This window comes from Panthera leo, chromosome C1 (assembly GCF_018350215.1).
Source record: "Panthera leo isolate Ple1 chromosome C1, P.leo_Ple1_pat1.1, whole genome shotgun sequence".
Lineage (NCBI taxonomy): Eukaryota > Metazoa > Chordata > Mammalia > Carnivora > Felidae > Panthera > Panthera leo.
This window is the reverse complement of record NC_056686.1, coordinates 190703780-190716060: the sequence shown is the minus strand read 5'-3', so window position 1 is coordinate 190716060 and position 12281 is coordinate 190703780. Positions and strand designations below refer to the sequence as shown.

The window sequence follows — 12281 nt, the reverse complement described above, 5'->3', positions numbered from 1 at the left end:
GACTAATTTGGATGCAAATTAAAAAAAATAATAAAAACAAAAAAAAAAAACCCAAAAAACAAACAAGGGGTGGCGTGCCTGGGTAGCTCAGTCGGTTAGGCAACCCATTTCTGTCAGGTCATGATCTCATGATTTGTGGGTTTGAACCCCACATCAGGCTCTGTGCTGACAGCTCAGAGCCTGGAGCCTGCTTCGGATTCTGTGTCTCCCTCTCTCTGCCCCTCCCCAGCTTGCCCTCTGTCTCTTTCTCTTTTTCTCTCAAAAATGAATAAACATTAAAAAAATTGAAATAAACAAACAAACAAGGCCACCTAGGTGGCTCAGTGGGTTAAGCGTCTTGACTTTGGCTCAGGTCACGATCTCACAGTTCTGTGAGTTCGAGCCCTGCACAGGGGGCTCTGTGCTGACAGTTCAGAGCCTGGAGCCGGCTTCAGATTCTGTGTCTCCCTCTCTCTCTGCCCTTCCCCAACTCGCACTCTGTCTCTCTCTGTCTCTCAAAAATGAATTAAAAAAATTTTTTTTAAATAAAGATACATAAAAACAAACAAAAACAACAAAATTCAAAACTACTCAATCACAGTAAAAGAAGTGAGCTGTGTGGCATTTTTAACTTGCCCTGGTCTCATCCTGCTTTGCAATATTCTTGAAAACCAGCAGCCTGCATTCGTTCTCCATGAAGACTAGCAAGCAGCCAGGCAGCAACTGAAAGGAATAGAAAGCAGTTGTGGAAATCCTTCAAAGCTTCATCCCCAGAGAACTGTTCTATGACCTGTCTGGTGGCTTCTTGGAAAAACTCACTTGCAAGACTATCTATATTTGACCTAAGTCAGCTCACCTACTGTGAAAAGCTTTTTCCCCAGAAGCATTTGTCAAAAATAATAACAGGCAGTTACTTAGCTTTTCAGCTGCCTGAGGTGATGGACACCAGTGGAGGGAAAGCATTAGACTAACCAAAAGCTTTAAAAGAAAGACTGAGGAATGAGACATACAGAGAGGCCTTGAAGAGCTCTGATGTGTACCTGAGAATCCAGAAGGCCACATGCAAGAATAGGCTATGCTCATGCCTGGGGTTCTGTGCATGGCCAAGAAAGCCAGGAAAAGGCCCTAAGCTTTCACCTCTGGATGACCTTGAAGGTTCTGCAAGCAGAAAATAGAGGCTAAAGCAGAGGTGAAAAGTGTGCCCCCAACATGCAGACAGAGCCCCTCACCAAAACCTGGGAGACTTATTGGTTCCAGGCATTTAAGGAAATTTCCAGGTTCTACATTATATATTCTGAGCTTTGCATGGTGGTAACAACAAAGGAAAGGTTGCATAAGCCATGGGACAGTCTACAGTTTTGATGTCTCTCTGGATTCCTGATCCCTCCATTTCAGTTCAGGCCACTAAGAATTTTCCTTTCTTTCTTGCCAGTTCAGCCATACATTTAAAAAGATGATTTTTGGGGACACCTGGGTGGCGCAGTCGGTTAAGCGTCCAACTCTTGATTTCAGCTCAGGTCATGATCTCGCGGTTCCTGAGTTCGAGCCCCACATCGGGCTCTGCACTGATGGTGCAGAGTCCGCTTGGGATTCTCTCTCTGTCTCTCTGTCTCTGTCTCTCTATCTGCTCCTCCCCCTCTTGCATGTGCACGCTCTGCCTCAAAATAAATAAATAAACTTTAAATAAATAAAACTTTGTCAGCACAGAGCCCGATGCTGGGCTCGAACCCACAAACTCACGAACCCACAAACCGTGAGATCATGACGTGAGCTGAAGTTGGATGCTAACTGACCGAGCCACTAGGTGCCCCTGTTTAATCTAGTGTTTTTAGAGGTTTTGTAGTGAAAAGTGCTTTAAAAATATCCGGAGTAGCTGGAGTACCATACTGCCAGCAACATAACTCCACCAAGCTTTTGAGTTACTAATAGCCTTCCTAAGAAGGTTCTACCTACAGGGTCACTTCACAACTGAACGAATGTATTAAGGCACAAAAAGTTATGTAGACCGCAGTGACTACATTGTTGGAGAGTTCCATGGTCTTTTTCTGCTATTCAGCTTCAGAGCCAGGCTCGAACCAGCTCCTTTTCTCTCCTTATCTTTGAGGGGCCCCACCAACTCAGACACCTTCTGCTCCCGCCATAGCTGACTCTGCCCACTTCTCTTGTTGCACATCTCTCCAACTGCCATACTCTTTGCTCCACAAACATTTAGTTTTATCTTCAATCTTTTACTGTTAATCGCTAGAAGAGAATAGCAAATAACAGAAACATGGTCAATATGAGAAATTTACAAGCATTTCATAATTTTACGAAAGGTCTTAGAATCATGGTCCTGATTTCCTTCTAGAATGAGTTTTTGTCCTTCTGATTTTATTCTTTTAGGGAGTTGTTCTATATTTAGGTGAAGGCCCCAGGGATCCTGTTTTCAAAAATGACCCTTCTTCCTCAATTGAAGGCACACGGGTCTGTGGATGCTATCACGGCAGAACAATATGTACCCTCTCCTCTCCAGAAGACATTTGGTACCTCTGAGAATCGCCAGATTGAATTATCCCCAAATCAGTCATCTTTTGTCCTGATCAGGAATACTATGGCCATTATTTATAATCCTATTATTAGATGATCAAAACACCCACATATAACCTAGACTTTGATAGTGGTCCTACTTTTAACCACCTGGTTAACACAAGGCTTCATTCCCTTCTGCAACATTGATTTCATAATATGTTAGGGCTTTTTCCTCTTCGCCTTTTACTTTTTAGCCTTTTTCCCTATTTTCCATCTTATTATCTCTCTGTGCCACATTTTAGGTACCTGCTTCAGATATATCTTCTTTTTTTTTTCTTTTTAAGTTTATTTATTTATTTTGAGGGAGAGACAGCACAAGTAGGGGAGGGGCAGAGACAGAGGGAGAGAGAGAGTCCCAAGCAGGCTCTGCACTGGCAGAGAGAGGGGCTCGAACCCATGAAACCATGAGGTCATGACCTGAGCCAAAATCAAGAGTCAGACGCTTAACTGACTGAGCCACCCAGGCGCCCCCAGATATATCTTCAGGTTTATAGTCTCCCTTTGGCTGGGTCTACCCTATTATTTTATGCATCCAATAACATAAATTTCAATATTAACTTTGTAATTTCTAGAAGTCCTGCATGGTTCTTTATAAAACTTTCTTGGCCCAAAGTAAATGTTCTGCCTAAAATCCTAGTAATATTAGTGCTTCTGTCTTTAGTATTTAGGTATTTATTTCGACCCATCCTCCTCAGCATTCAGATATTTATAAGTGCTCCACTTTACGTTTTTTTCATGTATAAAACGAAAGGAGTAGATTTAAATTGTCTCTGACATCTCATTTCACTTTAATAGACTACAATTCTGTGATCTTTAGCCATACTAACTTCACTGTCTTTCTTTCTTTGTCTTTTTAATGTTCATTCATTTATTTTGAGAGAGAGAGAGTGGGAGAGGGGCAGAGAGAGAGAGAGTCCCAAGCAGGCTCCACACTGTCAGCACAGTCCCTGACACAGGGCTCAGTCCCGCAAACCGTGAGATCATGACCTAAGCTGAAATCAAGAGTCCTACACTTCACTGACTGAGCCACCCGGGTGCCCCTACTTCACCTTCTTCCAAAGAGATTAAAGAATAGAAATTGGTTTGTAAAGGGAGCACTCCCATTTCCCCAACTAAAAATGGCAAGTTGCAACAGATGAAAAGAAATAGACATGGCAGTCACATCTTTGGGAGTCAAAATGAGAAATAAGAAAAGTGTTTCCCTTCATAGTACATTACACGTGAAAGAAATTTTATACTGTCCTCTCCTTTTATCCTTCATGCCACCCCACCCCTCCAAGAATACTTAGTGAAGGCAGCACGGCATATATTCATTGATTGGGAAATTACCGCTAACCCACAGAATCAGAACTGTACATTCTGACCAATGGCCAGGAGAGCCATCGAACTGTATCCGGTACGACGTTAGAGTAACCCAAACAGAGAGTTTCAGGGTTGGCGGGACTTTAGACGTCATCAAGCCCAGTCACACTGAATTCCTGGTGTCCTCCCACAAAATCCTCAGTTTGTGGTTGCCTCATTAAACATCTCCAAGTATGAGAAATGTGCCATCATCTGACCCAGTTCTGTACTAGTATGAAAGCTCCACGGGTTCTGTTCACCACCAGTCACTACTCTTTCTTCAGGGCCCACAACACATAGCAGATGCTCAATAAATATTTTAAAAAATGTTTTCTGATAAAGGGCGCCTGGGTGGCTCAGTCGGTTTAATTAAGCGTCTGACTCTTGACTTCGGCTCAGGTCAGGATCTCACAGTTGGTGAGATCGAGCCCTGCGTTGGGCTCTGTGCTGACAGCACGGAGCCTGTTTGGGCCCTCTCTCCCTCTCTCTCTGCCTCTCTCTCTTTCACTCAAAATAAATCAAAATAAACATTAAAAAATAATTTTTTTTGAGAAATATTTTTTAAATGAATAAATGCCAATTTTTAACCACTATAGTCTTCAGAAAGTTTGCCTTCTGTTGAGCTCAAATATCTTTTTCTCTCATGTCCTTAGTTTTGCTCTCCAGCCAGATAAATTTCCCTCATCTGCATACCAGACCTTGACCCGCTTGAAAAAGTGATCCTACCCAGGGGCGCTTGGCTGGCTCAGTCAGAAGAGCATGCCACTCTTGATCTTGGGGTCGTGAGTTCGAGCCCCATGTTGGGTGCAGAGATTACTAAAAAAATAAATTAAAAAAAGGTTATCCTGTTCTTTCTTTTCCAGAATAAATAGCTTCCACCAATTCATTCAGTGTTCCTCAACATGATACAGTTTTAAGCTTTCCCTCCATCCTGTTCTCTCTTTTCTGGACATGCTCCAGTTTACCATTGTTCCTCTTAAACTGTAATTCTCAGAAAAGAATACAACAACCCCGGGTGCAACCTGACCAGTTCAAGCAGAGTTGGACAAACTCTCCCTCAATTCTATTAAAACAGCTCGAGGGCAAAATCACAGGGGTTTTTGTTTGTTTGTTTTTCTTCTTTCTTTCTTTTTTTTTTAAGCAGTCACGTCCCTTTTTTCTTTTAACGTTTTATTTATTTTTGAGACAGAGAGAGACAGAGCATGAACGGGGGAGGGGCAGAGAGAGAGGGAGACACAGAATCAGAAGCAGGCTCCAGGCTCTGAGCCATCAGGCCAGAGCCCGACGCGGGGCTCGAACTCACGGACCGCGAGATCGTGACCTGAGCTGAAGTCGGCCGCTTAACCGACTGAGCCACCCAGGCGCCTCAGTCACATCCCTTTCTTGATTCACATTGAGCTCACGGTCAAGGAGAAATCTTGTGTTGGTGCAGAAATTTAGCACGTCTAAATGTTGGAACCCGTTGCCCCAGGACACTAGTCTCCATGCCTTTGGCGAGTGCCACACACTGTGGAAATGTGAGTGGAGGTGGTTGAGTGGGACCTTGCCCAGGTGGGCTACATCGACTCCCTTCTCTTGGGTGATAAGAAGGCACCCGGGTGGCTCAGGTGGTTAAGCGCCCGACCATTGACTTCGGCTCAGGTCATGATCTCACGGTTTGTGAGTTTAAGCCCTGCATTGAGCTGTCAGCGCAGAGCCTGCTTGGGATTCTGTCTCCCTGTCTCTGCCTCTCCCCCACTTGCTCTCTATCTCTCTCTCAAATTAAATAAAAATAAACTTTTAAAAAAAAGTATATTTTTTAAAAAAGCCCTGCAAAAGCCATTAGTCCATCTTCTGTATCTCTTTGATGTAGGCTTACCAGATCCATCTTAGGAAAAAACTTCAGGGCCCGTAACTGCTACCTAAGCACATTACCAGCTAGGAAAACCTGTCAGAGAAGATGATTTGCTTTGTACAGTAACTGACATAAAGTTCAACGTGGGTGTTGCTTAACAAGTGAATTCTGAAGTGAGAGAAGAGAGATAATTTCTAACGAACATTCTGGACACTGCCTTATGGTCTCATTTTCCAGGTGTGTATGGTGGAATTTGATTTTTGAGAAGTAATAGAAAGGCCATTCTGGATATCTCTTTTCAGAACCTTCAAAATTTTATTATCTTAATGGAGACAAAACTAAAGTGTCTTCAACTCAAGCTATCTATGATTACTGTTAATGTGATTCTGTATGGCGGTTTTGAAGATGAATGTAGCAGTCAGAGAAAGACAAATGCCGTATGATTTCACTCATATGTGGAATTTAAGAAACACAACAGATGTGGGGCGCCTGGGTGGCTCAGTCGGTTAAGCATCCGACTTCAGCTCAGGTCACGATCTCGCAGTCCGTGAGTTCGAGCCCCGCGTCGGGCTCTGGGCTGATGGCTCAGAGCCTGAGCCTGCTTCCGATTCTGTGTCTCCCTCTCTCTCTGCCCCTCCCCCATTCATGCTCTGTCTCTCTCTGTCTCAAAAATAAATAAAAACATTAAAAAAAATTAAAAAAAAAAAAAAAAAAAGAAACACAACAGATGAACATAGGGGAAGGGAAGAAAAAATAAGATGAAAACAGAGAGGAAGGCAAACCATAAGAGACTCAGATACAGAGAACTAATTGAGGGTTGCTGGAGGGGTGTTGGGAAGGGGGAGGGGGTAAATGGGAGATGGGTAGGGGGAGGAGCTAAATGGGTGATGGGCATTAAGGAGGGCACCTGTTAAGATGAGCACTGGGTGTTATATGTAAGTGATGAATCACTAAATTCTACTCCTGAAACCATAATTACACTATATGTTAACTAGGATTAAATTAGGGAAAAAAAGATGAATTTAAAATTGCCGTGTCTTTTCTGCTTTTAATAATTTTTGATAGTTGGACTTTAGGCTTAAAATAGTTTGTCTGACTTTGTCTTGTTAGAGAAAATCTGTGATGAACAGAAAAGATACAAGAACCTGTTCTAAAAGTAGAATTTAAATTTTTTATTATTATTATTATTATATCAAGTGTTTTGTTAGTGAGTTCCTTCCAAGTTCCTTGCCAGGAGATTAACTGCTTGTGTTATATTTCAATGAAGATATATTATGTTACTTGGATAGGTGCTGATTTGAGTACCTATGAAACCCTTGGCTTTTGAGTTATCCAAAGTACTGAGCAGTAGGAACAGTGGATATATACATACGTCCATTCTTTCTCATGAGCCACCATGCTTAATGACCTTCACAAGACCCCATTTCTTTTCCTCAAGTACTACACCTCTGTTTCTGGGTCAGCATGAGTCCTATCAAATATGAAAGAAAGATACTAAATAAATTCAAATTCTTTTACTGTATAGTTACTGGGTCCGGGACCAATTTACAAAAATAATGTAGTTAAGAGGCCTCAGAAGTGGTTCTTTCCTCTCTCTTTTCTACCGCTCTAGAGCGTTAAGTAAACGGAAAAGATGCCAATTATAAAATGAGCCAAGAACAAGGGAAAGCTCTTAAAATACAGTCATAAGTTTTACCACTGAACTGCAATCTATTGCTTCCTTCCTTCCTCTCTTATTCCTTCCTTCTACCCTCTCTTCCTTCTCTCCTTCCTTCCTTCTCTCCCTCCTTCCTCCTTCCTTCCTTCTTTCCTTCCTTCCTTTTCTCCTTCCTTCTTTTTCTCTTTCTTTCTTAGTCAAGGAAAGAAAAGGAGAAAATGTAAATGCTTTCTCTCCTTACCTTCTAGCTATGCAAACTTAGGCAGGAAGAACTAGTTAGGAAGTGGAGATTCTATTTCTCCTGCAGCTCTCCAGCTGTTTTGGGTACGGTTGCATGTTTATAATTTTTTTCTCCCAGATGTTACATTTTATAAAATCTGACTCATTAGGGTGGTACTAGTATCTTTAGATGGAAAGAAATCCCTGAGGGCTGGATGATTACACAAGTCTGCTTCACTAAAGACCTGAAATATTTGAATAGAATATTTCCCAGAAAAAAAAAAAAAAAAAGAAGCAATAAGAATTTGCCATAATTAAATAAATCAAAGAGCAATGATTTCAAATTCCTTTTTTTTTTTTTTATGGGAAGAATGAAAGACGGATAATATTCTTGTTTGGGGAGGCTTGATTTTTATTTGCAGAATGTTTTTAATTTGTGTGGACTTTTCGTTTTGGAAATTGGTCTATAATTTCGTTTCCGTGTGCAACAAAAAACCCCCACATTTATTAGAAGACACTTTTCGAATGCCCACTCTGTGCAAAGCACCAGATTCGGTGCTACTTGGAGTAGTAAAAGACCTAGAATACACTGTCTTGCCATCTTTCAGCTTCTCATAAAAGTCTACAATTAAATGTCACCGGGGCGCCTGGGTGGCTCAGTCAGTTGAGCGTCTGACTCTTGGTTTCAGCTCAGGTCGTGATCCCGCCATTTATGGGTTTGAGCCCCACGTCAGGCTCCGTGCTGCCAGTGCAGAGCCTGCTTGGGATTCTCTCTTCCTCTCTCTCTCTCTCTCTGCGCCCCTTGAGCACTCTCTCTCTCTCTCTTTTTCTCACAAATGGTTAAATAAACTTAAAAAAAATTTTTTTTTAATAAAATTAGATGAGATGCCTGGGATCCCAAATGGGAAGGGGACTCATCCAAAGTCCTGCATCTGGCGACACACAGAACTAAGACTTGGTGTCTCCTTAGTTCCAGTGCTCTTTCAACACACCAGGCTACTTAGTACCTGCGGACTTAAATGGCAGGGCCAGCACCAGGGTGAGTCAACTGATGCAAAATTGTACAAAGTACCAAAAACTGCATTAATCAAAATGAATGCAAAAAAAAAAAAAAAATCTTCTGAACAAAATACCAAAATTTTAAGTGAAGTCAGGATCTGGCCCTACACTTGTCTGACCCCGCCTCACTTGCCTCACCCTAATCTTGGCCCTGTGCCATGCAATCTGAACTTTTGGGTGGACCAAGGGGGACAAACGATAAGGAAACATTCCCATAAGTGGGATAATTGTAAAGTATTATTGTAATTGTAAGTTGCAAAGGAGTCCCTGAATTAATTTATAGAGTGAGATATCCAGATGTTCAGAGATAGATCACAAACTATCCACAGTAGTGTATTGAGGTAAATGGCTCTCATTTGTTTTAATAAGAAACAGACTGTAGGGCGCCTGGGTGGCTCAGTCGGTTGAGTGTCAGATTTCGGCTCGGGTCATGATCTCACAGCTCGTGAGTTTGAGCCCCATGTTGGGCTCTGTGCTAACAGCTCAGAGCCTGGAGCCTGCTTTGGATTCTGTGTCTCTGTCTCTCTCTGCCCCTCCCCTGCTTGTGCTCTCTCTGTCTCAATAAATAAAGAAACATTTGAAAAACTAAAAAAAGGGGGCGCCTGGGTGGCTCAGTCAGTTGAGTGTCTGACTTCGGCTCAGGTCATGATCTTGTGGTTTACGGGTTCGAGCCCCGCGTCGGGCTCTGTGCTGACAGCTCAGAGCCTGGAGCCTGCTTCAGATTCTATGTCTCCCTCTCTCTCCGCCCCTCTCCCCTCACACTCTGTCTCTCTCTCCTTCAAAAATAAATAAACATCAAAAAAAAATTTTTTTTAAATAAAGAAAGAATGGTGTTAAAGACCCCTTCTTTGTGCGTGCATCAGTGCCTTCTGGAACATCCCCAACCAGCAGCCTGGCTGTGCCGAGCCCCCTTAGTGCCCACCCAATGCGATGTATCTGTTTGCTCCATTTGCTGTTTGGTAGATTTTTTAACATTCTCTGTTTTGAACAGCTATAAATTCTTGCTTCTACTAAGCCAAATTTTCTTGGCTGTTATGCCAACATTTTTTTGTCCTAGCTCCAACATGAGAAACACAGTAATGTCTTACTTTTTCCTCATCTTAAAGTATGTGAAGACAGCTATCAGACTCCTTCAGTTTTCCCTTCTCACTGGTTTCCTCCAGCCATTCCAGCAAAGATGTAACTTTTCAGGTGCCCTCGGTCTCCTAGGTCCTTCCTTTTACACGGCTTTCACCCTCCGGTGGTCTTTTCAAAATCTGTTTTGCCGACCTCAACAAACTACTCCTGATACAGATTGACCATGACAAAGTGGAGAGCTGAGGTTGCCAGCTTTGCAGTTATTAGCATGAAATAATTTTAAATGTTCATGACGAATGGCTCCAAACCATCAAAATAATGATTCTGGCACCCAACTGTTTGGTAATGACCGACTGGAAAGACTTTCAACTTAGGCTTTATTTTATCTTCCACGACTACACTTTATCCCACACTCCCTCCTACGTCCTCCCAGTTTGGGGGGTGGGGGGTGGGGAGGCAAAGCTACTGTCAGGCATTATATAAATATATATTGTAAGGCATAATCTTCCATGAATGGGAGGAAGTTCTAGCACCATTGCCCTTCCCACCACCCCGCACATTTTTGCCGTCGTGTTGAAAAAAACATTACTGTTGCAACCAAAACCAGTTTCTCTTCCACCTCCGAGACCAAGTTCACTTACTACCTCTCTGAATGATAAACAGTATTGTTTTGTGAAATGGCTGCAACTTCGGTCTATTCTACAAGTCCCTTGACTTTTGTTCCTTCTCCTGCAGGAGAATAGCCTTCTTTTTCCTTCACAAAGGAAATATCTTAATATAAATTAAAATAAGAATCCAATGGCTGCCCAGTCTCCACCCTAAACCCAGTATTGCCCCTATTCTGTAAATGTCATTGACAATATGTGATTGAGAAGCAAAATGTCTTTAGTGCCAACTAATGATGAAATAGAATAGCAAACAGGTATGGTAGCTGCAGACTTCCACTGTGTGGCCCAGACTTTGCTGAATTTAAACCATGGGTGGTATCTATTTATGAAAAGTTATGTACTCTGTGAGGTGCTCTAAAATCCATTCTTCAGGAGACATAACACTGCCGGGAGACACTAAAAAAGGATTAAAGCTTTGGTGTTGATTGTTTATATGAATGAAAATATCCCAAAACTGGGAAAAGTCGGATCTCCAGTAGTGGTCTAGTCATATGCTTTACAAAAATAAGGTTACACAAGTCCTGTGCCATCAAGGTTTTCTTTTTTTCTTTTTCTTTTTATTTTTTAATGTTTATTTATTTTTGAGACAGAGAGAGACAGAGCATGAATGGGGGAGGGTCAGAGAGAGGGAGACACAGAATCTGAAACAGGCTCCAGGCTCTGAGCTGTCAGCACAGAGCCCTACGCGGGGCTCGAACTCACGGACCGCGAGATCATGACCTGATCCGAAGTCGGCCGCTTAACCGACTGAGCCACCCAGGCGCCCCAAGGTTTTCAAATTCAGTACCCATATTCCTTCTGCTAAAAAATTACTTGAAAAATCCCTTTTCAAAGATTTGAAAAATCTTTTTCAGATTTGAGGAATTCTCTTTGCTGTGACTAAGGCTTTGAAACATTACATTATTGATGATGGTGATTCTCCCAGACTCTGAATAAAATTTGGAAAAAAGTGAGATAAAGACCTAGACTATGTTGGGGTGCCTGGCTGGCTCAGTTGGTAGGGCATGTACGTCTTGATCACAACTCTTGATCTCAGGGTCATGAGTTTGAGCCCCATGTTGGGCATAGAGCTCACATTAAAAAAAGAAAGAAAGAAAAATGTAAAAGACCTAGACTATATCTTTATTCAGAGGTAAATAAGTAGCTTTATAAACGAGAGAAGTAAGAAGACTATAATGCTCTATGGTATTCTATTTTTTCACCACTCTTGGCCAGATTTGGGGATAATAATGGCAGCCCCCAACTCAAACACCTTCAGAAAAGAGGAATCTAACAATGTGTGAACTCCATACAGATTCAATATTTTGAAAAATAAGAAGCCCACAAAACAAAACAAGTGTTTGTTTATTTATTTATATTTTTTAAATGTTTTATTTATTTAAGTAATCTCTGCACTCAACATGGGGCTCCAACTCAGGACCCCGAGATCAAGAGTCGAATGCTCTTCTTTTTTTAAATGTTTGTTTATTTTTGAGGGAGATAGAGTGTGCAAGCAGGGGAGGGGCAGAGAGAAAGGGGGACAGAGGGTCCGAAGCAGGCTCTGCGCTGACAGTAGAGAGCCTGATGCGGGGCTCAAACCCACGAACCTCGAGGTCATGACCTGAGCCAAAGTCGGACACTCAACCGACTGAGCCACCCAGGTGCCCCAGGAGTCGAATGCCCTTCTCACAGGAGCCAGCCAGTTTCCCACTCTGGTTAGTCCTGAACTGGTGATAATCCATAGCTACAATTACTGAACACGCTTAATGTGCCAGGTACTGAGCCAAACCACCTTTTGAGGACTTCCTTTTGTGATTATCACAGTAACCCTATGAGTTAGTGCTATTACTATGCCCATTTGTCAAATGAGGAAACTGAGGTTTTGAGGGAATCGCTGATT

The 12281-nt window shown here is 42.3% G+C and overlaps 1 protein-coding gene across 2 annotated transcripts in view; it reads left to right on the top strand.

The window, feature by feature from the left end:
* CMKLR2 (chemerin chemokine-like receptor 2) overlaps positions 1-12281 on the top strand; it is a 34341-nt gene that overhangs the window by 9091 nt on the left and 12969 nt on the right. The window lies entirely within an intron of this gene.